At 45.1% G+C, this 27,256-nt stretch overlaps 1 protein-coding gene across 3 annotated transcripts in view; it reads right to left on the reverse strand.

The window, feature by feature from the left end:
- Positions 1 to 27,256, reverse strand: part of ahr2 (aryl hydrocarbon receptor 2) — a 155,549-nt gene that overhangs the window by 38,409 nt on the left and 89,884 nt on the right. The window lies entirely within an intron of this gene.

A 27,256-nucleotide genomic window follows, 5' to 3' on the forward strand; every position in this document is an offset into this window, starting at 1 on the left:
GAAAACCCCTCTGCAACAAAGGCTGTTGTAGGCATTCCCTGCTAGAGGGAGAGTAACTTGTACGATTACCGCCTGACAGCACATGGTACCATCAGTATTTTAAAAATGGTCAAATTCAGTTCTTTTTTAATCCATGCATGCAATCTGAGGTAGTATTTATTGCTCATTGAAAATCCCTTGAGAAAGTGGCAGTCAGCTGCCTTTTTAAGCCACTGTACACCTTGGAATGCAAGTCGCAGTGTTAGGAAGACAGTTGCAGGATTTTGACTTTATGACAATGAAGGAAAAGCAATGTACGTTCAGATGGTGTGGGGCTTGGAGAGGGAACTGCGAGGTGGTGCTCTCACGTATCTGCTGCCTCCGTCTTTCCAGTGGATAGTGGCTGCAGATTTAGAAAGAACTGTCGAAGGAGCCTTGGTGAGTGGCTGCAGTACGTCTTGGGAATGATGTGGAGATGCTGGAGTTGGACTGGGATGGACAAAGTCAAAAATGAAATGACACCAGGCTTTAGTCCAACAGGTTTATTTGAAACTGCAAGCTTTCAGAGCTCTGCTCCTTCCTCAGGCGTGGTTGATATAGAGCTAGAAGACAGTATTTATAAGCAAAATGTTATCGAGGGACAAAGGTTTGAAAGGAATCTGGATTTTGCATTTTACATTAACAGTCTACCACCTAACTGATTCAAGGATTCAACAAAAGCAGCTAGTTTTAAAGGTGTTAACTTTTTGCTTATTCATACTGTGTCTTGTATCTCCCCATCATACCACGCCAGAGGAAGGAGCAGAGCTCAAAAAGCTTGCAATTTCAAATAAGCCTGTTGGACTGTAACCTATTGTCATTTGATTTTCATCTTGTGGATGACACACAGTGCTGCCACTTTGTATCTGGCATAATGCAAGTGAACAGTGAAAGTGGCGGATGAGGTTCCAATTCAGTGGGCTACTTTGTCGTGGATGGTGTTAAGCTACCTTAGTGTTGTCAGAGCCAAGCAAGTGAGAGTACTTAATCACACTTTTGACTTAATGCCTTGTAGGTTATGGACAGATTTTGCGAATTCAGGAGAGGAGTTATTTACCTTAAAATTCCTCAGTATTTATTGCGATGGTGTAATTCAGTTTCTGATCAATGGGTACTCCAGGGTATTGATTATGGGGAATTCAGCAACAGTGATACCATTAAATGTCAAAGGGCAATAGTTAGATAGACTCTCTCTTTTTGAAGGGGACTCCTGAGTGATCCAAACCTTATCAGCTTAAGTCTGGATATTGTCCAAATCATGCTGTTGGGAGGTATGGACTATTACAGAATCGGATAATCATAAATGATGCTGAACATTGCTCAACCATCAGCAAACATACCTACTTCTGACCTGCAGATCAAGGGAAGGTCAATGATGGTTGAGCAGTGAAACTACCCTGAGGAAGCCGGTAGTGATGTTGGGGAACTAAGATGATTTACTTCAAAACCACAACCATCTTCCTATATACTCAGTATTTCTCCCACCAAAGGCATTTTCTGCTCGTACCCACGGATTTCAATTTTGAAAGGGCTCCTTGATGTTATCCTCAAAAGCTGCCCTGACGTCAGGGGCAGTCACTCTCACTTCACCTCTGGAATTCACCTTTTTGGTCTACATTTAAATCAAAGTTGGAAGGACATCAGGAGCTGACTGGCTATGGCAGAATCCAAATTGAGTGGTGGTGTTGTGAAGGTGTAGGTGTGTACTGTACCTTTGAGAGAGATAGGAAGGTAGCAAGGACTGACTGAAAGTACAGAGTATCTGGAACAATTTAGAAATGTAACACTTGGTTGAAACAAACAGCTGGAGTTGAGTTGCCATGGAACAAAAAACAAATTCAAATTCAGCCAGTTTAAATTATACCCCAGGTACAAAAATCCAATTTAATTTGAATTTAGTGTTTTTATGACATCAAACAAATAATATTTTGGGGTATAAAAACAGACATTTTGAACAGTTATGGGGAGAACTGTCAAGAAAACCAACAAGTGTACTCAGATGGCCAAATAGCTCTCTGAAAGGTACCTGTCCATAAAAAAAGAATTTGTGCAGCAGAAGACCAAAGAGGAGATGATACAGGGAATCCTACAGGTGGATCTCTACAGGAGGGAGGGTAGAGGGAGAGGTAAAAGATAGGTTTAAGAGAAAGGAATTGTAAATAGTCGTTTTAATGTTCTCTGGTGGATTTAAAGAATAAAATAGTTAATTTTTACTATAAATACTGACCTCTGGGATAGCTCTTTGCCCCTCGAAATGTAACGGATTGCAGTGCGAGGTGAGCTTCTGTATGTCAGGTTGAAATTAGCAGAGGGGTTTACCCAGGGTTGTAACAGTGATGAGCAGATTATTGCTATGCACGTGCTACCTAATAAGATGTATAACCTGTTTGAACTATCAGCTAAGCTCAGATAACTGAGTGCATATGTATGTGGGGAGAGCGAGCAAGAGAGAGTGTATATATGAAAGTTAACGAGCGAGAGTGTGTACACATACACACACGTACGTGGCGCTGATGGAGGAACGGGAGTGGCAGTGTATGTACAAGATGTGTACATGTAGGTACACTAAATTGGCACAACCTAACTGTTGCTCTTCACTTCTCCTGTCTATGGGCACTCTACCTCCTGTTAACATGAGGAATATTAAGACAATGAGAATTGTACCGTGGTACATGTGAATACTTTTATTGCAACAGGGAAGAGAAACAAAGACTGATTTGGAGGTGCTATAATCTGGTGTTGCATGATTTTTAGCTAAGTAAAGATTGCTTGCTATGTCCAAACATATCAAAATAAATTGGATTCAGTATTTTTGATTTGAAAACCTCTCTCTTTAACCTCTTTTGACATGTATGATAAAGGACAAACTCATTCCGATTCACAGAAGGTGAACATTCAAGGTATACTTAGTGGACTGAATGGCTATTCTCTGGACTGCCGTGCATTATCAAACTATGTTATGCATGGAGAATGAACGCATTACCCTTTCAATGTCCGTTGAATAAATGCCAGTAAGAGAACTGGACACACACTGAGTAGGCGCGAGAAGATGGCTGAAAACATATTCTTCAGAATCAAGAGTTGGTTTGGCTGCCCTCCAGAGTCTATCACCCTGGGTTTGTTCAAATTAAGATGGTGATGCAAGGTTCTGGTTCAGCCGCAACTTTGGAGGGCTCCACTGGTACTCAGGACTTTTAACTTGCATTGGAGGGGAGTGCCAAAGGTGGCTTTACTCTGCAAACTAGGACACAGTATTGCACAACGGCGCAGCACCCGGGCTGAGCAGGAGAATATCCACATTCAGCAAAAGCAACGGGAACGCACAATTCAGATGCTCTGAATGAATCCAGTGAAAAATGTAATGCTCTCCACCTTATCTCCAAATCAAACCTTTTTGCAGATGGCCTCCACAAGGCAAATAGTGCTACTGTTTGCAAAACGTATGGCCAAGTATGGCATAGATTGATAAATTCTTGATGTCACAAGGAATTAAGTGCTCCGGGGAGAATGCGGGTAAGTGGAGTTGAAATGCCCATCAGCCATGATTGAATGGCGGAGTAGAGTCGATGGGCCGAATGGCCTTACTTCCACTCCTATGTCTTATGGTCTTAAGTTTATTTGAGGATTCCTCCTCTATAGCCTGTTTCACTAACCATTTTTGCACTTTGCCAGTTTAGAATGGCAAGCAAGATAAGAGGCTGAAGCTTTGAAATTCAATAGGGTTTATAACCAACAATATAGCCAAGATTAGAGAGGTGACTATCCTTTCCCCCTTTTGTGGATATATCCACCACCCTTCTTTCTCATTTCTCTTGCTTTTCTTGTCTTTCTACCTATCAATCGGTATCATGGGTTATTCTACCTCCCCTGTATTGACTGGTCTCGCTATGCCCAGCATGGTAATGGACAGACTGATGGCAGCAACAAGAGAAAATGTGATGGTCCAGCAGTCCATCAGATGGCTACATGGTTTCTCAACCTTAATCCCTTCAGTTCAAGGTTAGAGTCACTTCATCGAGAATGTCACATGATTATAGGGCTGAAACAGAGCCTCTCTTTTTTTTTGTTTCCAAGATATTGTTATCAAATGACAACACAAACACTTCTCATCACAAAACTCATGACTCAAACCAGCATGAGTAAACCTCAGAGTGACAGAGCGAGAGCGCGGAACTCCTAACTTACTCCCAAACTGCACCGAGTTGTACGTAAGGGAGTGTCTTTGATGTGACAAAATATCCCGAGATGTTTTGCAGGAGCATTAAAAAGCAAAGTTCCTTCTGAGGCCAAGGAAATCATGTTAGTGCAGATCACCAAAAGCTCAATGAGAGAGGAAGGTGGAAAGTAGCATCTGAAACGAGAAGGCGGCAAGGTTAGGGAAAGAGTTCCAGGGCTTAGGTCCCAGGCAGCTAGATGCTCAAGGTCAGAAGCTGATATCTTAGTGGGGCTGAAAGAGATAATAGAAACAGGGAGGACCATGACCAGGAGCCAATGTAAGTCAGGGAGGTAAATGGCATTTGGTACAGATTAGGACACAGGCAGCAGAGGTTTGGAATAGCTCAAATTTATGGAGTGTGGAATGTGAAACTCCAGACAGGGTTACACGGGAATAGTCTAATCTAGACGGAGCAACCAAAAGTCAAGTGTTCCTCAGCTGCTCTAGTTGGAACTTCAATCACTCCTGTGTCCCTCATTGCAAAGTCAACTTGTAGGGTGAAAGTATAGGATAAGGCCTACCCCTCCAGTCTAGCATGTCCACCCAGACCTGGCACTTGCCACTGCTTTAATGTTGGTGAGATGTGAAGTCTGAAAATGTGGTGCTGGAAAAGCGCAGCAGGTCAGGCAACATCCAAGGAGCAGGAGAATCAACGTTTTGGGCATGAGCCCTTCTTCAGGAAGTGAAGTCTCCCTAACAGCACTTTGGGGGTACCTACACCACACAGACTGCAGTGTTTCAAGAAGGGAACTCACCACCAGGTTCTCCAGAGGGATTAGCAACAAATACTGGCCTTACTACAGCTCCCAAGAATAAAGTCAAAGTGATGTAAATGGAGACGAAGGATTATTCCATAGAACACAATCATTCTGGTGTTGTGGTGAGGGATGGAGGGGGTGGGGGCTGGTGCTATTGGAAGGGGATGTTAGGTGAGACGGCAGGCTGGGTGAAAATGACGACTGAGACGTGAAGGTGACATTCTGCAATTGTGTTTGCCTGCCTCAGGGACCTTCAGGATACTCACACAGTACTGACCCTTCAGGAAAAGGAAAGAGAGAGAGAGAGAGAGACAGAGACAGAGACATTATACAACACACACAGGCAGACAGACAGACACCGAGACAATACACAACACACACACACACACACACACACACACACACACACACACACACACACACACACAGGGTTGCTTTGGATTGGTGTTCCCTTGAGATTTTACTTTGTGTGTTTTCAAAGTGTGAGATTGTTCTGCTCAGCTTGAGGGTTTTAAGTTACCCACAATTTCCTTCCAAGCAAGTCTGTACGAGTCTGTATATGAGACCGAGAGATCAACGTGCTATGTCAGCAAGCAGAACTTGAATACACTAGCAAAGGGTTTTAATGAGAAATATTTGTTTAATTAATGAGCTTCACAGTCGAAAAATTTAATGATGATGGGGGGGGGGGCGGGGGGGTGTTACAGGGGAAGAATTTCTAAATTTCTCTTCCCCCAATTTCCAACAAATTCCACCCTCCACCCCAGAAGCTGCTGTGTCAGGTGGAGGTACACTGCTCCCTTATGCAGTTTCCCATTCCTTGTGCTTGATTTTATACACCTCTTCCCATCCCCTTACAATCGGTGACTGCACATAAAATTCAGCAGGCACAGCCTCCACACCAGCATCCCCAACCTGTCTGAAGACCTACAGTAGGACAGTGGCAGTGCAAGGATTAGAGCAATTTGTTCACCTTGGACATAGAGGGTACAGGCCAAGCAGGGAGATGAGCACTGTAGCAAGTCCCACCAAGACACAGCAGCAGCTACCATGCACTAGGGCGATTCAGGAAGCCTCGTTCAACATCACCTTTCAAACCTAGAGGGGTAAGGACAGCAGATACATGCAAACACCATCACTTACTGGCTGCCTTCTGAACCGCACATCATCTTAACTGAGAGGTCAGTTGCTTCACTGTCACTGGGTCAAAATCCAGGAGCGGAAGCACCGTGGGGTTTTCTATACCCGGATTGGCCACAGTAGCTCAAGACGACATTAACGTTTGAACAATAAACGTTGGCCTTGCTAGCGACGTCCACATGGGTGAACTGACAGTCAACCCAAGGATGGGCCAGTTCAGACCAGTGCCAAGTGGAAGCAACCATCACTACACTAATAAAAAGAAAGCAACCACACAAATAAAAACGGAACCAAGACTTCATAAAGCTAGAAACAGGCAATCTGCCCACTGTCACCGTGGTAACCACTCAGTAAAGAATGTGGTAAATGGGACAGTGCCATCTCAAGGAATATTCATACTGCACTGAAATACTGGTGGTTACAATATTGTAACTGGTGCCCAGAAAAACCAAGGTCCCTCAATTAAGAGTATCACGCACGCCAACACAAATCTACCGTGCAGCTTTTCCAAACAGCTAAACACACAAATCATAAGGCTGCCGATGACACTGACGAGGTATCTGCCTTTTCCTGATTCTGCTCAAGTACGTTTCGTAACTTTTATTTGTTTGACAGTCCAATTTTAAACCTGTGTTGGATGGTATATCTTTTTCCCCTCTGGCATGAAGAGAAACTGTAGATGAACTGGCATGCTCTCCCACTGCTTTCAAACACGTTTGGAGGGGTGAAGTGTTTGCCAGCTGTGAAGGCAGGCGCAGGCTGGGAGGTCACTGGGTCGGGTGATGCTCTTATTTTGTGAGCAAGCACGAACATCCTGTGCTTCCACTCAGCCCTCTGGCGTGTGCAGACTGCGCAGCAATGCTACAAAAACCACCGGCATCAGTGGCTGGGCCAAGCCAAAAGGAGACATTTGGGGCAGCACGGTGGCTCAGTGGTTAGCACTGCTGCCTCACAGTGCCAGGGACCCAGGTTCAATTCCAGCCTCGGGCGACTGTCTGTGTGGAGTTTGCACATTCTCTCAGTGTCTGTGTGGGTTTCCTCTGGGTGCTCCAGTTTCCTCCCACAGTCCAAAGATGTGTAGGTTAGGTGAATTGCCCATAGTGTTCAGGGATGTGGAGGTTAGGTGCATGAGTCAGGGGTAAATGTAAAGTAATAGGGGAATGGGTCTGGGTGGGTTAGTCTCCAGAGGGTCAGTGTGGACTTGTTGGGCTGAAGGGCCTGTTTCCACACTGTAGGGATTCTATGATATGGTATGGTTGTCTCAGTTTGCATCCACCTCAGATCGCACTTTGTGTATCAATATTTGGACTAAAACAGGATTGAGGTAAACATGGACTCTCGGGTGAGAAAGGAGAATCAGGTGGTTGAAGGACAATCAATTTGCAAAGCTGCACAACTGCCAACAGTAAGATAGAATGAGTGCACACCATTGTTATCTCGTTTCCACACGCCATCAGGAATTATTTCATCAGAATTGCTTTTTCTTAATGCACCAATATGACTTAATTTGCTCCAACAATGGCTTTAGTTCTCAAAGTTAATGCAAACCATACTGGCCACCAGCCAGTGACATGCCTGTAATATTGATGTCACTGCTCCAAGGCAAACCAATATTCATGGTCAGTCAGGTTCCTCACACCCAAACACGTACTAGGAAAGGGATACGCAGATTAAAACAAAAAGAGGGTCCTTATGAAAAGGAGTGAGAGAAAGAGGTTAGAGGCAAAAGCAAGAGAAAACAAGTGGGGAGGGGGTTAGAGAGTGAGAGAGAGAGAGATACAGAGAGAGAGAAAGAGAGAGAGACACAGAGAGACAGCGACAGAGAGAGAGAGAGAGAGAGAGACAGCGACAGAGAGAGAGAGAGAGAGACAGCGACAGAGAGAGAGCGAGAGAGAGAGAGACAGCAACAGAGAGAGAGCGAGAGCGAGAGAGACAGAGAGAGAGAGAGACACAGAGAGAGACACAGAGAGAGACACAGAGACACAGAGACAGAGAGACAGAGAGACACAGAGACACAGAGACAGAGAGACACAGAGACACAGAGACACAGAGACAGAGAGACAGAGAGACAGAGAGACAGAGAGACAGAGAGACAGAGAGACAGAGAGACAGAGAGACAGAGAGACAGAGAGACACAGACAGAGAGAGGTAAAATGGGGCAATGATATGGAGGCACTCTGTCTTGACAGCTGTCACTGGCTTTATTGCTGATGAAAAGCTCACTGTACATTTTCCTAACGAGTGACACCCTACCGTGAAACACTGAATGGAAAGAAAAAGGGCTTATTTTTCTAAGATCAGAGTTTAGATGTCTGGTTTATATTTTAGAATTTTCCAGAGAGCAGGCCAGTGATTGGTGGTTGTTCCTGAGCCAGCAATTGGGCAATCTCAGCCTGGTTAACCCAACAAGTTAGAGGTGGTCAGCTTTCAACATCGGTCAAGAACACAGAAGAGGTAGCTGGGTGCAGCAGCTCCAAAGACAGGTTTTCATAAACAAACTTATTTACAATACGTCCGTTTCAAGTGGAGATCATTAGGCACAGGAGTCACTGCACAAGTCAGAGCACAAACAGGGTCTTTGTGGTACAAATGGTAGTTCAGGGAACTACTTGGTAATGCTCTATGAAGACAGAGGCAGGGAGCCCTCAGTGATGGGTACATGCAGACTGCATGTAGCACAGTGAGAGCCTCATGTGTGCTCACTGACCTCACCTCTCGAAAACAGGAAGTTCGCAGTCAGGGACTGGCACCGGATACAACTACAGACAACACAATTATTCACTGGAGGAAGGTTTGTTGTGGAGTTCCTCAGTGCTCAGTAATGGGAGCCTGGCTTTTCTTCATTTAAACTAATGATCCAGATCGTGATTTGGACACACTGTTGTTGGGGGGGGGGGGGGCGGGGGGCGGAAGAAAGACAGCGTAATTCCGAAAAGGGGGCATGATAAAAAGCTGGTGGATAACAGACAAGTGAGATTCAACGCAGAGAGGTGTAAGGTGATGCATTTTGGTCAGAGTAACATTGACAGACATTCGAAAACATGAGGTACTAGTGCAGAAAGAGCAGGGTGGAGATGTGCACAGATCACTGAAGGCAACTGGACAGGTGGGGAGAGCACTAAGTAAAACACACAGTATCCTCAGTTTTATTAATGGAGACATAGTGCAGAAGAGCAAGGGGGTGATGCTGAACTGGTACTGGATGCCTGTTAAATTTCCACTGCCTTACTATGCACAAGTTGTGAACATATTGTACAGAAGCAATTTACGAGAATGATTCCGGGGATCAGAAGTTTTGATTATGATAGATTGAGGAAGTGGAGAATATTTCTCTCTGAGGTGAACAGTCCATGAGAAATTATTGAGGTTTTCTATGCGCGGGCTGGATTTACAACGTCGGGAGAAACCGTTTCCACGGATAAACAGAACAAGAACAAGTGGGCATAGATTTAAAGTGATTTGAAAAAGGGGAGTGGGTAATAGGAGAGAAACCTTTTGCACTCTGCAAGTTGTCAGACGATGGGATGCACTGCCTGGAAGTGCGACAGAGGCAGGTTCAACTGAAGCAGTCAAGAGGGCATTGGATGGTTATTTGAACAAAAATAATGTGCGATGGTATGAGGAGCAAGCAGGAGATTGAGCATCATTACCTCGTGCTCTCTAATGAGCCAGTGCAGGCACAATGAGCCATGTAGTTTCTGCTTGTCAAGATTTCTGTGATCCGTTAAACATACTTGGAGGGTTAAAAAAACGCAAATAATGCTGGAACACCATATGGCTGATCAACTCTGTCCAAACTCGGTCATCAAAACGTAAGTGATTCCAGCCACAAGACTGGGAAGCGAGGCTCTCAAAGCAGCGACCTAGGTGATCACTGTCCCCACATCCTGCAACAGCTCCCAAGCTCCTGGAAGATTCATCGTACCTGGTTCAATGGGTAGCACTCTCACCTCATTCACGAGGTGGGAGATTCAAGACCCACCCCTGGGGAACTGAACAACAAAGTCTAGGCTGGTTGTACCAGTGCCGGAATGAGGGAGTGTTACATCGTTGCAAAAGCCTCTCAGATAAGGTAGCTAACCAATGGTTTTTGGCTCAAGTGGAGACAAAACTTCCTTGGGTGCTTTAAGATATAGTGTGGAACATTACCCACATCATCCAGACCAGTATTTATCGCTTAAAGCATTAAGCAATCATCTGGTCACATTGTTTTTTGGGAGTTTACTGTGCAACATGGCTATCACCTTTCCTGCTTAACTCCAGTGACACCACTCCATTGGCAGTAAAGGTGTAACCTAGAATCAGAGATGTACAGCATGGACACAGACCCTTCGGTCCAACCTGTCCATGCCGACCAGATATCCCAACTTGATCTAGTCCCACCTGCCAGCACCCGGCCCATATCCCTCCAAACCCTTCCTTTCCATGTACCCATTCAAAATGCCTTTTAAATATTGCAATTGTACCAGCCTCCACCACTTCCTCTGGCAGCTCGTTCCATACACGTACCACCCTCTGTGTGAAAACATTGGCCCGTAGGTCTCTTTTATATCTTTCCCCTCTCACCCTAAACCTATGCCCTCTAGTCCTGGACTCCCCCACCCCAGGGAAAAGACTTTGTCTACTTACCCTATCCATGCCCCTCATAATTTTGTAAACCTCTATAAGGTCACCCCTCGGCCTCCAAAGGTCCAGGGAAAACAGCCCCAGCCTGTTCAGCCTCTCCCTGTAGCTCAAATCCTCCAACCCTGGCAACATCCTTGTAAATCTTTTCTGAACACTTTCAAGTTTCACAACATCTTTCCGATAGGAAGGAGACCAGAATTGCACGTAATATTCCAACAGTGGCCGAACCAATGTCCTGTACAGCCACAACATGACCTCCCAACTCCTGTACTCAATACTCTGACCAATAAAGGAAAGCATACTAAACACCTTCTTCACTATCCTATCAACCTGCAACTCCACTTTCAAGGAGCTATGAACCTGCACTCCAAGGTCTCTGTTCAGCAACACTCCCTAGGACCTTACCATTAAGTGTACAAGTCCTGTTAAGATTGGCTTTCCTAAAATGCAGCACCTCGCATTTATCTGAATTAACCTCCATCTGCCACTTCTCAGCCCATTGGCCCATCTGATCAAGACCCTAATCGGAGGTAACCTTCCTCGCTGTCCACTACACCTCCAAGTTTGGTGTCATCTGCAAACTTACTAACTGTACCTCTTATGCTCACATCCAAATCATTTATTAAATAACAAAAATAGAAGGCCCAGCACCGATCCTTGTGGCACTCCACTGGTCACAGGCCTCCAGGCTGAGGGAAAACCATTGCGCAGAAACTTCAGCGGAGGCATTCTTTTATTTTGATGTCAGTCAGAGCTCTTTCAAGAGAGAATAAAAAACACTCAGCGTTTTTCCTCGAGCTGACCTCTTTTTGTTGAGGTCCATCGAAGCACTCAGAAACACTGGGGAAAAAAAATACACAGCCCAGTTTCAAAATGGCTCCAGCCCGCAAGTTCGCATTGGAGAAAAGCTGGTTACAGGTCACTGGAAGGTACACTAAATTTGTTTTAAATCTGGCTGGAGTCCCATCATCTGATAGTTAACTTTTCTGTCTCTTAAATAGTTCAGTCAAATAGGTTGATAGAAGCATATAATGCCTCAGCGTCAATCCAGCCTTGTCAACAATACCTGGCCCCTGTACATCGACAATGGGATAAAAGCTTAAACTACAGGAAATGTTGTTTCAAAAGACAAGGTAATCCCACGTCCATGATCAGTACCATAGATAATGAATGAACAGACATTTAAGATTATCTGAAATCTAGAGCACTAAGCGCATCAAAATAGCCACCAACATTGAAGAATAGGAAGCATTGCTGAGGTGGACAGGGGAATGTAAGTGACTGAACAGGTCAGATAGAACAATGAAGAACTCAGTCAATTGTTAATGTTCGCTTCATCTCACAAAAAATTGAGGTAGCAGGGTCTGTGCACACTGAAGCAAGCTTCAAACACACCCACAGCCTAACTGGCAGAGGCCTACAGTCTCCCTTTACCTTCGCCACTCCAAAACCAGTCACCTATATACACGGAGTAAAAACAGGCCATTCAGCCCGTGTACATGTTTGCATTCCACTCTATCCTTGTCCCATCTTTCCTTATTTAACCCAAACGGCATGACCCGCTAATCCCTCTCCCTCACACGCTCATCTAGCTTCCCCTTAAATATATTCACACTATTCTCTTCAGTCATTCCCTGTGGAAGCAAGTTCCATATTCTCATTGCCCTCTGGTTAAAAGAGGTTTCTGAGTTCCCGACTGGATTTCTTGGTGACAGTCTTACATTGACAGCATCGAGTTATGCTCTTCCTCCCCAATGTAAAACTGTCAACTCTCTCAAAAGCTTTCATAAATTTTCAAGATTTTGATCACGGTTGACCCTCTCTTTCCCAGAGAGAAGAGCCTCAAGCATATCAATCCTTACCCCATAGGCACACCAGACCACTCCTGGACCTATTGTTGGAAACCTTTTGGTACCTCTAAATATTTTGATTAAATAACATGGCGACTACATTTGTGTATACAGCCCTGGATTTTTCAATGGTCAGACACAGTCTTTATTCCAGTGTGAATGAAATTCTTCAGACTCTGAAGGAATTTCCCAAGAAATATAAGATGGCACTGGACAACTCCCTTATGCCCAAATCTCTGCATTTCACTTGGAAAATTCAGAGGGTTCTGATGAAATGAAGAGTCGCTCGGAAAAAGCCAGACCAATAAATACATAGTCTGACTCTTAAGTGACTATTCAGCTGACCCCACACTTGCCTCAGACTCCCCTCAAAACTACACCCCCACCCAGCCCTCTCACATCACCCCCACCTCACCTGCTGTGGAGACAATGGCCACTTCACCTCCCGACCCGATTTCTCCCACCCATTCTGACTGACCTTAAATGCTCCATCAGGGCAGAATTGGGTACTGCAGCTGCTGGAGATTAGAGTGGTGCCAGAAAAGTACAGCAGGTCAGGAGGGGCAGGAAAAGCGACGTTTCGGGTTCCTGATGAAGGGCTTTTGCCCAAAACATCACTTTTCCTGCTCCTCAGATGCTGCCTGACCTGCTGTGCTTTTCCAGCACCACTCTAATCTTGACCTAAATGCTCCATCACTTACCTGATCCACTTGCCACTTGTACCTTGGCTCCCTACCCACCTGGCAAGCTACTTAGCTGGCACAATACTTACCAAGCACCTTATCCAGCTTTCAACCCCAACCATGTATGCATTGGACATCCTTCCCTCCCTGCACCTTAACCAAACGCCTTCACTGTTGGACAGCAGTTGTCCAAGTCGTTGTCTGAGACTCTGGGGTTTATAATTTCAGATTGCAGGAGCTGACCACTGTGAAAAGGGGACGTGGTTTTCATTCCTCAAACAGTTCTATGTTACATCAATCCCTCTAATCCCTCAGGATACAGCTGATCAGGCCATTCCCTCAGGATACAGCTGATCAGGCCATTATTCCCGTTAATTTTCCTGAAAGTGATTCTGATAGCTTCAAAGTTTTACAAAAAAAAATCCCACAACACCAGGTTATAATGCAACAGGTTTATTTGAAAGCATAAGCTTTCAGAGCACTGCTCCTTCATCAGGTGGCTAGTGGGTCAGGATTACTGGATACAGAATTTATTGTAAAAGATCAGAGCATACAGTTGTATGACACAATTTATTGTAAAAGATCAAAGTATGTCCTATGATCCTGTCCCATGAGCTACCTGATGAAGGAGCAGCGCTCCAAAAGCTCATGCTATTGGACTATAGCCTGGTATTGTGTGATTTTTAACTTTGTCCATCCCAGTCCAACACTGGCCCCCTCCACATCCTGGCGATTGGTTCAGGTTGCTCACTCTCTCTTGCCTCTCAATTTTCTATTGGGAAAATTGGGAATTTTTTTTTGCACATCCGACTGTGATCACAGATAGAAAATAAAAACTGAAAGAACTGCAGATCCTGTAAATCAGAAATGGAAACAGATGTGGCTGGATAAGCTCAGCAGCGTCTGTGAAGAGTAATCAGAGTTAAGGTTTCAAGTCCAATGACCCTTCTTCCTCAGAACAGGATACAAAATACTTGTGCAATATCTCTGCCATTTCCTCATGTCCCGTTATTAATTCTCTACTGTCACCTTAAGTGACTAATATTTTCTTTAGGCACTCTTTACCTTTTTAAATACTTGCAGAAGCATTTCATTGAATCCCTAAAGTGTGGAAACAGGCCCTTCGGCCCAACAAGTCCACACCAACCCTCTGAAGAGTATTTCACCCAAACCCATTCTCCTCCCCTGTTAATCCACTTATACCCCTGACTAATGTATCTAATCTACATGTCCCTGAACACTATGGGCAATTCAGCACAACCAATTCACCTCACCTGCACATCTTTGGATCGTGGGTGGCAACCGAAGCACCCAGAGAAAACCCACACAGACACGGGGAGAATGTGCAAACCCCACATGGACAGTCACCCGAGCCCGGAATCGAACCTGGGTCTTTGGCGCCGTGAGGCAGCATTGCTAACCACTGAGCCACCACGTTTACCCCATGTTTTATACTTCTTGATAGTCTTTCATTTGCCATTTTCTCCCTGCATTTTTAAACTCATCCTTGGATGGTTTCACAATTGTGAAGCCCCATTTAACATTCTCAATCTAGACTCACATGTGAAGAGAGGTCTGCAGCATCCACTGAACCGTACTTCCTAATGAGAATGTTAGTGCAAAGCGTGCAATGGATGAATTTAGCATTAAAGCGAGAATCTAAATACCCATTCTTTGCTCACTGACAATATGGTCTTCAAGTAGAAATGACCCATTGAGTTATAAGAAGAACTATTTTATCAAAACACTCCCTAGCTGCAGAGTTGGTGAACAGATGGTCAAACAAATCATCATTTGGACAGACCCAGGAACAGGGTTGGATTTCAGACAGGGTTGTAAAGATACAAGTCGCATGCAGAAAAAGCAGGACAAGGAACCACAGTGTGCAAGAGAACACCCAACTTGTAAAACATGCACTCAGCCCCCAACAAAAGCAATTTGTTCAAGACATTTGTTCCGTCTGGAGATATTTTCTTTCCTGCTACATCCACACACTGTACGATAGCTGAAGCTAAAACTTTCCATAAAGGGAAAGGTAATCTTCACTCACAGTGGAATGAAAGCAACACAAGCAATTTTGCCTCGTTTGGATGAATCAACCGTTTAATAATAAACGTATAGTTTATTCAAGATTAGAAGAAAAGCATAGTTTTGTGGGCTAGCATATGATTGGAACATTGCACTGGGCCGTACAGATCAGCAGGTCCCAGGCTCCATCTTTGGTTTGTACTGAATTATCCTGTTCAAGACTTGTGGGGCTTCCAAATTCTTGCATAGCCTCTGACGTAAGGTCATGGAGGGTGGGGGCCTGAAGCACTCACCGGCCAATCATGGCCAATCAGTGATGCCTACCAGTGTTCAACAGCCTGCTGACATCGCATCCAAAGTTAAGGTACTGCTTCCTCCTGAGCTGCTGGTGCCAATGGGATGAAACCTTAGCGGGAGCTGGCATCTTTACAAAAGGAGGGGGGATGGGAAGGGACCCTTACTGCTTTATCTTTTATCATTCAGTCGCTTGGCTTTCATTCCCCACCGTCCAGCCCAGTTAATGGGAACATTTGTACTTATTACAAGAACCTCTTACAAAATCTTTGTTTAAAATAGCCAAACATCTGACGCTAATAAAGGTTCAGGCAGTTACTGCCTCTTCAAAAGGCCACTAAAGGTGAACAGTATTTCCCTCCAGTACCGCACCCCACCCCTAAAAAAATACAGAAAAGCAGCTGCTTAGTATTTGAATCTGAACAAAGCACTTGTTTGTAATTTTACAAGACCCTCCTTTCATGGAAGCCAAAGGCTAGAAGATGCCACAGGCCAAATTTGTTTCCATGTGGGTGTGGTTTGACTATTTCTGAACTATAGAGGGAGGGGATCACTCCTTGGATATATCTGACCAGAGTCCTGTATACTACAGAGAATGTACACCACAGGAGCAGGCCATTCGGCCCAACTGGTCGATGCTAGCATTTGCACTCCATATGGAGTCCTCCTGATCACCATTTCCTTCTATTCCTTTCTCCCTCATACGTCTCTCTACCTTCCCCTTCAATGATCACGAATGCTGGTGTTTAAGAACTGAAGAGTGATTCTGGACTCTGAAGTGACTCCACAGAGGTCAGTATCCCATCACTAAGTCACCCTTTATTTACACATCGAGTCCTTGACACTTCTCCAGCTCCCTCAGAGCTAACCGAACCCCTGACACTCCTGTTTACATCTGTCAGCCAGGGCTCTCTGATTGGACCAGATTAACAGCCCCAACCAGGGAACTCATTCCATAAGGTCCACCCGGCTGACCTCGTTCCAATCACTACAAATTCGAAATATTAACTGTTTCTCTCTGCACAGATGCTGCCAGACCTGTCGAGTTTCTTCAGCATTATATTAACTTCAGATTTTCAGTATTCACGGTATTTTGCTTTTATTATAAGACATCAATGTAATTGCATTAAAGTTTCACAAAGACTGGCTTTGATGTGGGCGATGGGGGGAAAGGAGCGAGAACAAAGTGTTCGAGAATTGAGAAACAGTGGCCTACAGGACCAGTGAGAGGGGGACAGGGAGCAGGGACGTCTACCTCTTCTTCATTTATTATCCACCAAATCAATGGAGTTATGAAACCTGCAGCCCCCACAGCACAATGGCCTTTTTCACTCTCTGGTGTTCATTTCCTCCTTAATGACGAGGGTTCAGCAGGCCTACAGAATGCTCACTATGTGCGGCTGCATTGCAACAGGAGCTCCGGTTTCAGGCTGCTCTCTGCATCCTCTGGATCCCACAGTGGAATAAGACAGAGGCAGCACTTTTATCTGCAAGACCATCCATCAACAGCCCAGAGGCCCCAGGACCTGCAGCAAAATGCTGGGGAAACCAAACAATTCCATGATGGCTGGGTGTGTAGACCCAACACACACACACACACACACTGAGCAATCTATTTTATTTTAGGCAGACAAAGAGCAAATAAAAATGGAACTCAAGTGTGAAATAAAGCATTTTAAGAAGAATGTAGAGACACTATATGAAGTAATAGGGTACAATTCTAAAGAAGGGGCGATCAATCAGACAGGAGGGACCTATGTGGTTAAGCCACTGAAACTGAAAGGATTGTTTGGGAGTGTGGTTAATAAAGAATATAACATCCTGGGCTTTATTGGCAAGAGAATAGAGTACAAAAACCTGAATGGTTCAGATTCTGTTGGCTCAATACTCCCCAGTTAACAAGGAGAACTGGCGAAGAGCTTTTACTTAAGTCCTGGGCTGGGACATGAACTCACAACTCAAAAAGAACCATGAAATAAAGTAAGCCACAGCCAGCAGTGGCTAAGAAAGTGATCTCTTGCCTTCTACTAACCCCACTCTAAACTGAACCTCAAGGCTGGCTTCTTGCTACTAATTGATTTACCCATTACAATGGAATTATCAGACCCCAGAATTATCATAATTGGAAAGTGAAGTGGAATGGGAGTGATGGGATTGATGCATGGCAGCAGTAATATCTACTTGGGGCTTTTTAACGCAAGAAATGTTCACTGGTAGCACATCCTGTCACTGAACTCCAAGCACAGCAGTGAATATAAACAGTGCAAACCAAACCACTTACAACAGATTGAAATATTTGAGCTCCCATGTCAAACCTTTGGCTTCTATTTCGAGTTGGCAGCAAAATGTCAAACACAAACAAACTGGAACTAGACTTTGGTTGTGCTTTTCGTTTCTGTGCGCTGGATTACTATCAAGGCCATGACAGAGCAAATAATTTCACGCTGAGCACAGACACAAAGGCCACCTTCCTGATGCACACTGCCTGACTCCCATCACCTCCAACCTAGAATACATCAACCTGCTGCCATACCCAGTGCTAGCCCTCCAGTATCGGGCAGCCTTTCTCCGTGTGCCACCTTACACAGTCAGCAGTGGCAGGGTAGCCGAATCAGTGAAGACATCTCAGATCTCCAGCTCACGCAATCTTTTCTAGATCATCTCCTCATCATAGGCTTGCTGGGAGTTGGGGGTGATGAACAAGGGGCTTTTTTTTTTTATATCCTTGCTTTGCAAAAGAACCATGGGCAATGCTGAAGATACACCCTCTTTAGGCAGCTACTTTTTAGGATCTGGAATACACTGACAGAACATAGCTGAGGCAGGCTCAATCATAACTTACAAAAGGAATAAGCACCAGAAGGACAGAGACACTGACCCACAAGCGATAGGCAGTGGAGCAGTACTGCAGGTTTACTCTCTCGGAGAAAGAGAGAATGAGCTTAATGGGCCAAATGTCCACTTTGTAGGCTGGGACCAATCTTTGTCCTTCAATTCACTCCTTAAATGGCTTCCTCTCCCTCTCTGTTCAAACTTGCCCCTCACATCTTAAAATTTCAAGACATTAGATGGCAGATCTTTGTTCGCCAACATCCTAGCGAGTGGCGGAATTTCCCTACAGGTTGTTCTGCTATCACGCGCGTTAATGCAAATTCATTGTAATGCGATTGACAAATTGGGGACACTGTTTCTGAAGCATGAACTTTTAAAACATGCATTGGCTATAGCGTGATTACATCGGCAACACTTTAAGCGCAGTTTCTAAAGCACAATTTTTCTAATAATGTGGGGTTGCACAAGAACACAACTATTGCATTATAGAAGAACCACCTGTATATTAAAAGGTGTTATATTAACCTAAGCCGTTGCAAGCTCAGACACAAGAGTGCCAAATTATTTCCTCCTCACATCCACAAGTAAAGAAAGACGTTGCATTTATGTATCCTGCGTTTCCATCCCCAAAGCGCAGCAAGGTCAATGAGAAGATTCTGACTGAAAAGAACACTGAAGTCATGAAGTGCAACAGCTTTGACACAAACAATGACAAGATAAAAGAGCCTGTCTTAATTTGAAAGTCCAGTAGCAAATATTGGCCATAGCACCAGTAAATATCACTTTACCTCAAACTTGGTCAGTGACACTACATTCAAATTACTTCACTCAAAATGTCCACAGAATTGCAACTGAGCTGAGCTGAGCTGCTTCTGACGAGCATACCTTAGGAAAGCAGTGTCTTCAACGATGAAGCCATCGTGAGAACTGGCAGGGAGAGAGCTCCTTCAGCAACGACCCAGCTTCCAGAATTTTCCTTAATCTGAAAACTTTGCTGGGGGGACCCTGCTGGACTGACGCAACCTGGATTTGAGAGATTGCTTCCCACCACCAACCCTGCCCCCCACCTCCTCCACCGAGTGATAACTTTAAGGTACACCAGTATAACGAGGCTTACTGCTGAGTCAGCCTGTGCAGTGGGAACTCAAACCTCTGTGCCAGTCTGTGCTATTCCAAACATCCAGTCAAGGTGCGTCCAGGCACACTGTTACTGGATCTTGTGCCTCTTCAGCCAATTGAGGGGGGGGGGGGTGCAAGTGTCAGTGGAGCCAATGAGTGTGCCAGGCAAGGAAAAGGTGGGAGATCAATGGCCACAAAAGCGCAACGCCAAGGTCTCAATTCCTGAAATAGCTCCACTCACACATGAATTTGAGCCAACAAAAGGGAAGAGAGCACTACTGGCTGAACCCCCTGGCAAGTGCAAGCATCCTCAGCGAAAAGGGGCAGTCATTTTGATCATTTGCTCAAACGTTCGACCAATTTTTATTTTTGTCCCCTTTCTGGAGGCCAGATTCACCAGAATTCACAGTCGGGATTCTACAACAAAAAGCAGGATAAACCTTTGGAATGTTGGGACTGAGTGCAACTAACTTTCAAAAAGATTGCCCCGCTCCCAGGAAGTCACCTGCATCGGGACAAGCCACTGGCCCTGGGAGACTTACAGCTGGCAGGGAAATGGAGCAAATCTGGGGCTTTTGCTATAGATGGCAGCAAAGAGGCCATGCCATCTTGCTTTTTTATCCGCCCCCCAAAAGCAGCCGACCGCTCAGTCGGGCACTGTTTGTGGAGGCTGACCTCACCCTGCAGTGTCCCCTCTCCGCTCTGCAACATTGTTTTCATGTATAGCCAGCACTCAGGGGGGTCTCTGGGGAGCCCACAAATAGAAAGATTGACAGCTCCAGCAGACTCCCGTTTGTAAGAGATGCAGCAAAATAAACCAACAGCTTTAACCTCAGGAGGATCCCAACACCATGGCTGAGAAGAGTCAATGCCTGGACTCATTCCCAATCACAACAAAACATGGACATGACACTGACCATCAGAAGGATTTTTCTTTTGCACTGTAATAATTACTCAGATCTTTCCCACTCTCCTTTTCAGCCAATGGGGGTGATGTAGTCACATGACACTCAGCAGTACATCATGGTTGTCATTGCTCTAAAAGTAGTTCCCTTCAGCAAGTATATACATATTGCTCAATATATACACAACAAAGCAAGTCCTAAAACCAGAGGTCAGTTCATTTGGCACCTTCAGCCTTCTTTAGCTTATCTCCAACATCACCGCACTTTTGCAGTACTATCTGCAAGGGCTACCCTCCCTAACTGTGCCCTCCAACTCTCTCCCACTGTACTGTACTTGTGCTGTCTAACTGCTTTCCCCAGCCTAACACTGGCAAGATGAAAGTAGCGCATAGTTCGCCCTCACCAGAAATTTTGCACCTTAGCTATAACAAAGCTCAGAAAGGGCTGGAAATCCTCGGGCAGCACTTGCGGAGATGAACGCAGAGTTCACATTTCAAGTCTGTGACCAGTCACCAGAATTGAAGACAGACAGAATTGCTGGTATTTTTAATAAATAAAGAGGAAGAGTGCAGGAAGAAGAAAGTAAGGTCCAGTTACAGAGGATCACAATCTCAGAACAGTGATGGTGCAAGAGGCCATTCACCCCAACATGCCTGCACTGGTTCTACTACCTAGTGCCAATTCCTGCCTTTTCCCATATCCCTGCAGACAATCACTGTCCAAAATAAAACAAGTAACCTCCTCTTGAATTTAATTGTCTCAATTGAGCACTGCCTTCAGTTAGTGTGTCCCATACTCTAACTGAGGTTCTCTCCCACATCAGGATAGGGTTAGCAAATCTGCAAATGAGCCCTGGGCAATGCCGGTTGGATTCGGTACGTCCGTGGAGATAGGTTGGGAACACTCTTGGATGCGAAGTGAGGCCAGCTCCCAGGCTTTAGCAGCCTATCATTGCATCTTCACGTAAATACATTCATTCACTGAAACGCCCTTTTGAACTGGGCTGAGATCATGGGTAACCTTCCACCCTTACACAAACAGCACAAAGGGTGGGAGAGATTAAATAACAAAAATTTCACAATACAAGAGCCAAAGGGATTTGGATGTGTGAAGTAAAGGAACAAACTGTCTGTGCCCAGAGGGGGTGCGAATGGTTGGTCAGCAGCACCTTATCCCCTGGTTCTGGTCCTTGATGCATTCATTCAGTTAGATATTGGGTTTGGTTTCCAACTTGATGTCCAGCCACTGCTTAACCCTGTCCACCAATTTCCTCCTCCAGAATATCGTCTCATCTCCAATCTCCTAACCCACAAGAGGTACACTTTCACCTTTCCTTAAGCAGTACCTTGGGATTGGAAATGACCGATTTCCACTGCAGTGTGATGGGCTGGAGTTTTAGTGAGTTGGCATTTTGATGAGTGAAGATGACTACGAGTTACTTTTTTAAAAATTGAATAACGCGGTCATTGCATGCTGACTTCCAGCCGGTCTTGGCAGACTGCTTGGTGGTGGTGGTGGTGTTGTTGGTGGTGGTGGTGGTGGTGGATCAGGCTGTGCTGAGAGACATGAAACATTGTCTGCATCAGACTCCAGCCAGTATGGACACAGGGAAAGCCACCAGAGCTCAGTCACTGCCTGCTGAGGCTTTTAGATTGAGCATTGCCTGCCTCAAGGAATGACTCCCAAGGTGGAACAGACCAACCCAGAGACTCCACTGCTACCTCTCTCTGATCCCAACGTGGCTTCATACCTCAAGACCGACTGCACCATTGCTGCCCTCTGCAACCTCCCGGAATACAAACAGTCACAAACCCAGTAATGCCTCCACAATGCAGATGACTGCGAGAAGGAAAGTCTTCATACACAATATGTCACTTTTCAGTGACGCAGCAGGTTTTTCCTTCCGAGTCCTTGGACCATTCAGACTGTGGGAAATGGGAAAAGGAGTAGGCCGTTTGGCCCCTCGAGCCTGCTCTGTCATTCAACAGGATTATGGCGGATTTGACAACCTTCCTCCTGACCTCTTTCACGCCCTTCAGCCATAATTCTCGATTTCCCCTACTGATCAAGAATCTATCGCAGCCTTAAATATACACAAGGACTCAGCCCCTACAGCTCTCTGTGGTGAGGACACTCAAAACCCTCTCACGCTAGAAATTCCTCCTCATCTCAATCTTAAATTGACAGCCCTTTATTCTGAGACTATGCCCTCTGGTCCTAGACTCACCCATAAGGAGGGGCATCTGCTCAGCTTCTTAAGAATCCTTTACATTTCAATAAGATCATATCTCATCCTTTTAAACTCCAGCGAGTGGAGCCCCAACCTGTTTAGGTTGCTCACAGACAATCCTTTCACACTAGCGATCATCTGAGTGAACCTTCTTTGAATTGCCACCAATGGCATGATATCTTTCCTTAAACAGGGGAACAAAACCTGTTCTCAATACTCCACATGTGGTCGCACCAGCATCTTGTACAGTTGCAGTAAGGCTTCCCTACCTTTACACTCCAACCCTCTTGAAATGAGGGCCAATGTTCCATTAGCCTTCCTGGTTACCTGCATGCCCCTGTGCGCTAGTTTTCTATGTTTATTGTACAGGGCAGTCGGTCCATGGAACAGTTAGTTGACATCACATGTTAAGCTCTCCCCGTCAGGATGTAAATGGCTGTTCCAAAGGGAGGAGCTAACCAGAATTGTGTTGCATCTTGTGGGTTCTTCATTGTCTTCACCAGAGTTGCAGAGAGCCCCTGAGCAAAGGGTCTTTGTATGAACAGCACGTAGTCAGAGTAGTAATTGCTAGCTTAGTCTCGGGTAATGTCTCACCAGGGACAAATGTTGTACGTTAAAAGTAATGTAACTACTTACTAAGTAGTATGTAATAAACATTTACTGTTTAATTAAGTCAGAGCCTATCCAAGTAGCTGTATGGGCATCCTTTTCTACTCAGTATCAGCATTTTGAATAATACCAGAAAAGGAGGATTAGTGGCACCAATTCAATCCAAGATATCTCAGATGTTTCTGGCAGAAAGCAATATTTACCACACGCAGCCATAGGCATACACCAGTGTAACACTATTCATTCATGGATAATGTAGGGCCAAAATCTTCAGCAGCTGTGAGTATGAACTGGAAAACAAACCATTCCATACAATAGTAATCACAATACACTTAATGGAGCATTATAAAACAGTCAACTTTCACTGCTTGTTTACACACACCATGTGATAGCACGGGTCACAATACTGCTCATAAAAATTATGCAAGGCTGTTTTTCTTCGTGACAACTCTGCCAACTTGGAAGCCTAACTGATGGCGGAGAGATTATACACAATCTAGAATGTACAAAGGCCTAGTGATCACAAGATCCCTAGTTCAGGTCTCACAAGTGAACCGAATTGAGCATTTCTGGGTTGCAATCAACAGAGATCCTGACGTACTATTATTCGTCAAAGACCTGATGCATCTGTGGAGGGAGAAACAGAGACTTAGTGTTTCGAATCCTGAATGACGCCTCTCCTTCAGATGCTCAGTACATGGGTACAGAGCCCCATCAGGAGGTCAGGCCCCAGGGTGGGGCAGAGGCCCATCAAGAGGTCAGGCCCCAGGGCGGGGCAGAGGCCCATCAGGAGGTCAGTCCCACTAGTGGGTGACAGAAGAACAACAGACATCACATTTAATTAATTAAAAATACAGTACACATTTAAAGACAAGGCTTTTTCAAGTACTTGCTGGGAAGGACAGTGCCCTTTTAAATATGAATGGCATTTGCAACATCTGTGGATCATTTTGTTTGTCTGTATTTTTATATATATATATATATATAATAAGATGCCTTTATAGGCAAAGACGCCTTGCCAGAAACACAGATGAAAATCGTCACATTCACATTAGCACATTGGACCCTTTCAGGAAGAGGCCTCAAGTGCCACGGCAGCACTTTACTGGGTCAGGCCTCAGAGTCTGCTCCTGGTTCCCAGATTAATCCAATGCCTCAGAGTACACTATTCAGTCTCGTGAGCTGTCTCATGTGGAACATGACACTGCACTACAAGGAACAGAGCTATTCCCAATTCACACCACTTCAGCCAGTTAACATCAGGGAAATAAGGTGCACAACTGTAGTAGGAAAAGCTACTAAAATTCAACAGGTCAGGGAGCATCCAGAGAGGGAACAAGCGTAGTCAAGCAAGTGGGCGAAAGGAGGGATTAGACAGTGTCTTGTCAAAGGAAAGCTAGGCCCTGAATAGCAAAGCTCATTCTAGAGAAAGACCAAGATTGGGGATGAGACTATGGGGTCGATTGTAAACTTGTTTCTTGTCAGTAAAATTGGCCAGGTTGGGTGGGGAACAGAGAGAGACAGTGACAGATGGAGAGCAAAATAAAAAGCCCACTCCAGACAGCCTTCGAAAACGATCCTGCTTAGGGTACTAACCCCTTCACTTCAAGTAGGTATCTCTTCTGACCCCTTTCCCCCCCATCCTGCCTTTGTGAAAATGGCTTGATGGGGCAAAACAGCTCCTGCCATGGCCTCCATGTTGGTGCCCAAATCAGGACCAAAATCCATCTTTTGGTAAAATGGAACCAGAAATGCCACACCTCAAATTGTTCAGAAACAACCCGAAAAATAATTTCTGGGGAAAGAAAGGAGAAATCTTACTGTGACCTTTGAACCCCATGCAGCCACAATGTGTGCATAGCACCAATCTTGGATTTTTTTTAGCCAATCCAAATACTCCTTTAAACCTATCTAGGGATTAAAAAGTAAATTCCCACATCATCAATTGGAACAGCAAGGAAGGATCAGAGAGAGAGACAGAGACAGAGAGGGAGAGAGAGAGAGCAAGCGCGAGCGAGAGAAAGCGAAAGCGAGGCAGCAAGGACAGAGTGCTCACAGCTGGTGGTCCATTTGACAAGAATAACCCATAGTTCCAGCTACAACCTCAAACATTTTCTCTATCATTGTTTTTCGTGTTCATTAAATCACAATTTTCTGATTGCTCGAGGTAACTCATCAGCATTCTGGCTCTCTCTCAACCATGTTTCTCTCCAGGAGGGTACCCTTCCTGCTGACAGGATAACAGCGATCGATCGCATTCTGATAGTGCATTAAGGGGCAAGGCAACAACAGCACAGAGATTCCCCAGAGTGGATCAACATTATCAACACTTCTTGGGCAAACTCAGGTACAGACTTTACTGTGGCTGTTTGGCTGGGAATTTGGACAAAGGCATGTCCTTTTTCCACTCCACTGCACCCCCCCCCCAAGTTTTCCTCTGTATCCCCACCTTACTTGGCAATCTCACATGCACCCCCTACACTCACACGCACCCTTTCACACATACCCCATCACACCTACACACACACACACATATACAATCTGTTGCTTCTACATGCGCACACGTATAAGTTTATGGGATGAATTTGTTTTTGCAGAATTACATTTTATTTTGCTGCATGAATCGATGGAAAACTCTGTCAAACTATACAGAGGGTTTGTCAGTCTGACATAGCACTGGGATACAGACAGACCTCATACCTATTGTTTAAAAAGCTGAGCTAGCTTGAGAATGTAATTTGAAAGAAGTTCTGGGATTGACGTATCAATGAACAGAAACCATCATATCCCATTATAAAAGATGAAAGTGTTAATGTAAGATTGTTTACTGTATCACATCTCCGTGACACTGAACTCCTTGGGCTATAAACTCTGTGAGCATGATCCTATTCTCCACAACCACCTGAAGGAGCAGCGCTCTGAAAGCTAGTACTTCCAAATAAATTTGTTGGACTATAAACCTGGTGTTGTGTGATTTTTAACTTTGACCACCCCAGTCCAACACCAGCAGCTCCACCTCATCTAACCAGAGGAAAGAAGCCAGGACAGCTTGCAAAGGCAACATCAACTGAGCCCGACGGGATCCTGAAAGGAGCTCATTTCACTTTACAGTGAGCCCGAGCAGACTGTCTTCATCGCGGCCCACCAAGCCACTCGGAAATCCACTGGCTGGACCTGTCCTGGGACCCTGTCCGTCAGTTCAACCCTCGTTCATTTCACCACCTGAAGACGCCCTTTCAAGGGCCAGTTGTGACAGAATATAAAAGAGTCTCAGATCACTGAGTGGCACTCAACTTGGCCCAAGGTTGAACTTCAACTCAAATCCATTCTTTACACTATTGATGCCTGACAAAGGCCTCTTACAAGTCACAGTTTCTGAAGGAAGTTGAAGTTGGGCAGGATGCTCCAGGATGCTGACGATGCAGCAAACAGCTTCAGAACTCCATCGGCCTTCGTTACAAGCTGTTGAGAACCCCTGGGGCTTTTTAAAACAACGAACAAAGAGGAGTTCAGTATCAGATCCTGTCACTACCTGCTGAAACTGAACACTCACTGTGCACTTGGCAGCCTCAGTTAACAAGGAGCATCAAACACAAAAACAATGCAGCGACGGACAAAATGTTTCTGTTCCAACCGACATATATTCTAAATGACAACTGACCAATCCAGAATACCTTCCAAGTGATGCTTCAAGAACAAGAATCTTAGAATCCCTGCAGTGTGGAAGCAGGCCATTCAGCCCATCGAGTCCACACCCAGAGGAAACCCACTCAAACACTGGAGGCGTGTGCAAACTCCACCCGGACAGTCGCTCGAGGGTGGAATCGAACCTGGGTCCCTGGTTCTGTGAGGCAGCAGTGCTAACCACTGAGCTACCGTGCCACCCATTTGGTCTCTTAAGCCCATTCCACTGTACGAAAAAGATCAAGACCAATCTGAGATTTAACT

This window comes from Chiloscyllium punctatum, chromosome 10 (assembly GCF_047496795.1).
Source record: "Chiloscyllium punctatum isolate Juve2018m chromosome 10, sChiPun1.3, whole genome shotgun sequence".
In the NCBI taxonomy this organism is placed as follows: Eukaryota; Metazoa; Chordata; class Chondrichthyes; order Orectolobiformes; family Hemiscylliidae; genus Chiloscyllium; species Chiloscyllium punctatum.